Genomic DNA, 4,643 nt, shown 5'->3' with positions numbered 1-4,643 from the left:
GGATCTTGGGCACACACACACACACGCACCTGGCGTGAGTTTCAAGCCACTGGGTCCAGGATGCGAACCACGGTCAACTACATGGGAGTCCAGCGACATAGCCATTACGTTAACTGCTGGTCCCTAAGTGGTGTATCTTCTTGATCTATTGATCCTTTTACCACAATATAGTGCCCTTTTTTGTCTCTTTGAACAGTTTTGTTTTAAAGGCTATTTTGTCAGAAATGAGTATCGCAACTCCAGCTCATTTTTGGTTCCCATTTGCATGGAAATCCTTTTTCTAACCCTTCACTTTCAGTCTGTGTATGTCTTTATCCATGAGGTGGGTTTCCTGTAGGCAACAGGTAGAGGGTTTCTGGGGGTTTTTAAATCCATTCAGCCGATCTGTGTCTCTTGATTGGAGAATTTAATCCATTCACATTCAGTGTTATTATCGATGTTACCATACCTGTCCCAAAGTTTAAGTTGGCCATTGCCTTGGTTGCCTTTCATTCCTTTGTTTCTGGCTGCTAATTCTTTAGTTTTCCTGGGATAGTACTCTCTTCAGGGTTTCTTGAAGAGCTGGTCTGGTGTTGGCAAATTCTTTCAGGTTTTGTTTGTCTGAAAAGATTTTAACCTTTTTTCCTGTATGAAGGATAATCTTGCAGGATATTATAATCTTGGTTGAAATTGTTTCTCTCTTAACACTTTCAATACGTCTTTCCATTTTTTCCTCACTTGCATTGTTTCCATCGAGAAGTCCGGTGTTAGTCTGATGGGATGACCTTTGTAAGTCACTTGTCATTTCTCTCTTGCTAATTTTAGTATCTTTTCTTTATCTGTTGTCTTTGCCAGTTTGGCTAAGATGTGCCTTGGGGAAGATCTTCTTGAGTTGATTCTATTTGGGATCCTTTGTATTTCTTTCATCTCGATGTTTGAGTGCCTCTCTAGACTTGGGAAATTTTCTTCGAAGATTTCATGGAATAGATTTTCCATGCCCTTATTAGTTTCTTCACCTTCTGGGATACCAATTATTAGAATGTTAGGGCGTCCTGACCATTATTGGTGGTGAAAACCTGCAGCAAGAGTAGGCATGTTTTCTCATGGTCTATGGCTTTTCTGGCTCCTTAATCTCCTCCTGGGTAACAAGTGACTCCACCACCATCTTTCTCCTATGATCCATGAGACTCTCACCCTGACCTCAGACCTCTGTAGCAAGTGTGAGCACCTATTTTTCTTCTCTTAAGAAGCAGCAAACAGGAGGCCAGGAGGTGGCATGGTGGTTAAGGCACTGGACTCCCACATGGGAGGGGCTACAGTTAGAGTCCTGGACCTAGCAGTTTGCTTTCTCACTTTCCCCCTCTCTCTCTAGTGAATTTTAAATCATCAACATCCTCATTAAAATTAAATAAATAGAGACCAGAATGGCCCTTGCTCTGCAGGAGCTCTCCAGTACCATCTCTAGTCTCCTGGCCAGCAGAGGAAACTGAGGCAGGGGCACTACTGCCCCAGCCCACTTCCAGGCTCCCAAGACCAGGACCCCACTCCCTTTAAAGGTAGGCAGGGATTTTTGTTTTCTTTTTCCTTTGCTCTTCCTTTTTGTTTTGTTAATACCCTCCCCTCCCTGTCCCACAGACCAGACTGGCCTTTGCTCCAGGAGCCCTCCGGTTCCATCTCTAGTCCCCTGGCAAAATCGCATGCGGTGCGACTTTTTCTTTATTCTCCTTTGTAGTCTTTGCTTTCCTCTTACATTATCTTCTCTTCCTCATTCTCCACCTCGCCTGAGGGATTAGACAGATCCAGAATCACCATTTTGAAATTTCGTAGTATTGTAGGGTTCCCTGGGATCCTCCCCTGTACAGAACCACCTGTGAATACATAGAAAGTACTCTTCAGACCCTTGAATAGAGTACCCCTCTAGAGACCACATTGCTGCAACAACAGGCGAGAAACTTCTGCACACATCAGTCCACAGCAAAAGGGAAATACACTTGCTCATAGTCAAAGAAACATTCTCCCAAAGGTATTCAAAAGTGAGTGCATCTCCCAATGGCTAGAAGTAGAAGAGCCTCTGGTCTGAATAAAGTAGGAAATATGTCTCCATCAAAAGAGCACAATAACTCCCCTCCTGAAAAAACAGAAGATGTTGCAAAAATGTCAGAGAAATAATTTAGAACATTCATGGTGAAAAAATTCTGAGTTGGAACAGAAAAGAGACAAGGAGCTACAGAAGATTAGGAAATCCTTCCACAATATGAAGAAGAAATGGACATTCTAAGAAAGAATCAGATAGAACTATTAGAGTTGAAGTCTGTAATACAGGAAATCAAGAACTCTCTTGAAAGTATTAAAAGTCAATGAGACCATGCTGAAGATCAAATCTCTTACATAGAAGATAAAACCTCTGATCTGGGGGGGGGGGAAATAACACGATAATATATGAGAAATACTAGATTCCGTTAGACACCCAAACATCTGAATAATTGGTATCCCAGAAGGTGAAGAAACCAATAGACCATGGAAAAACTATTCCATGAAATCCTGGCAGAATCCGCAAGTCTAGAGAGGCACTCAAGCATCCAAACCCAAGAAATACAAAGGACGCCAAATAGAATCAACTCAGGAAGATCTTCCCCAAGGCATTTTAGCCAGACTGTCCACGACCACAGATAAAGACATGATACTAGAACTGGCTAGAGCGAAAAGAGAAGTGCCATACAAAGGTCATCCCATCAGGCTAATACCGGAACTCTCAACGGAAACAATGCTAGCAAGGAAAGAATGGGAAGATGTATTGAAAGTGCTAAGAGAGAAACAATTTCAACCAAGATTATTATATCCTGCAAAATTATCCTTTATATGGGAGGGAAAAAAAGATTAAAATCTTCTCAGACAAACAAAACCTGAAAGAATTTGCCAGCACCAGACCAGCTCTTCAAGAAACCCTGAAGAAAGCACTGTTTCAGGAAAACTAAAGAATTAACAGACAGAAAACCAGTTCACGCCGGAGCCCTGGGGAAGAAGCTTCTCTGTCAGATCCAGCCGCTCTGCAGGACTCTGAAGAGAGCTCACAGCAGGTAGACGCCGTCTGTCACCATGGGCAAAGGAGACCCCAACAAGCCAAGGGGCAAAATGTCCTTGTATGCCTTCTTCATGCAGACCTGCCGGGAAGAGCACAAGAAGAAACACCCAGACTCTTCGGTCAATTTCGCCGAATTCTCCAAGAAATGTTCGGAGAGATGGAAGACCATGTCTGCAAAGGAAAAGTCGAAGTTTGAAGATATGACAAAAAGTGACAAAGCTCGTTATGACAGGGAGATGAAGAATTGCATCCCTCCCAAAGGTGATAAGAAGGGAAAGAAAAAGGATTCCAGTGCTCCAAAAAGGCTTCCATCTGCCTTCTTCCTGTTTTGCTCTGAACATCACCCAAAGATCAAAAGTGAACACTCAGGCCTGTCCATTGGGGATACTGCAAAAAAATTGGGTGAATGTAGTCTGAACAGTCAGCCAAAGATAAACAGTCATATGAACAGAAATCGGCTAAACTAAAGGAGAAATAGGAGAGGGTATTGCTGCATGCCGTGCCAAGGGCAAAAGTGAAGCAGGAAAGAAGGGCCCTGGCAGGCCAACAGGCTCAAAGAAGAACAATGAACCGGAAGAGGAGGAGGAGGAAGATGAGGAGGAAGAAGACGAAGAATAAACGGCTCTCCTGTGATGATGTGTGTGGAATGTGTGTGTGTGCTCAGGCAATTGTTTTGCTAAGAACGTGAACTCAAGTGCAGCTCAATATTAGCTTCAGTATAAAAACTGTACAGATTTTTGTATAGCTGCTAAGATTCTTTGTAGAGAAAATACTTTTTTAAGAATGCAGGTTGTAGCTTTTGAGGGGCTACTACATACAGTTAGATTTTATAGCTTCTGATCTTGAATGTTCCTTCATATTTAATGGTTTAATTTCTTGACTTATGTATGGTAGCACAGCACACACATAGGAATTGGTATCAATAGTAAATTTTGGGGTTTTTTTTAGGATGTTGCATTTTGTGGGGTTTTTTTTCAATTTTGTAATAAAATTATGTATATTTATAAAAAGAACTAACAGACAGAAACAAAGGAATAAAAGGCAGCTAAAACAATGGCCAACTTAAAGGTCGGGATAGATCTGGTAACATCGATAATAACATTGACTGGATGTTATTATCCATTGAATGGATTAAATTCTCCAATCAAGAGACACAGATTAGCTGAATGGAAAAAAAAAAAAAACAGAAACCCTCTCTCTGGTGGGCACAGGAAACCCACCTCATGGATAAAGACATACACAGACTGAAAGTGAAGCGCTGGAAAAAGGTTTTCCATACAAATGGGAATCAAAAAAGAGCTGGAGTTGTGATACTAATTTCTGACAAAATAGGCTTTAAAGCAAAAACTTTTGAAGAGACAAAGAAGGGCACTATATTGTAGTAAAAGGATCAATAGATCAGGAAGATATAACGCTTATGAATATCTATGTGCCTAACACAGGAGCACCCAAATATGTGAAGGAAAGACTGTTAGATCTAAAAGGGGAGATAGACTGCAATGCACTGATTGTCGGAGACCTCAACACTGCACTATCCCCTCAGGACAGATCATCTAGACAAAAAATAGATAAAGAGATAAAG

The 4,643-nt window shown here is 41.5% G+C and overlaps 1 pseudogene; it reads left to right on the top strand.

Annotated features, from left to right (window-relative positions):
- Positions 1–3,075: 3,075 nt before the first annotated feature.
- On the top strand, positions 3,076–3,679 carry LOC102500437 (high mobility group protein B2 pseudogene; annotated as a pseudogene).
- The last annotated feature ends 964 nt before the right edge of the window (positions 3,680–4,643 follow it).

Source organism: Tupaia chinensis, unplaced genomic scaffold (genome assembly GCF_000334495.1).
Source record: "Tupaia chinensis unplaced genomic scaffold, TupChi_1.0 Scaffold144336_2, whole genome shotgun sequence".
NCBI lineage: Eukaryota > Metazoa > Chordata > Mammalia > Scandentia > Tupaiidae > Tupaia > Tupaia belangeri.
Note: the sequence above shows the minus strand (reverse complement) of the source record. Positions and strands in the feature narration are given on the sequence as shown.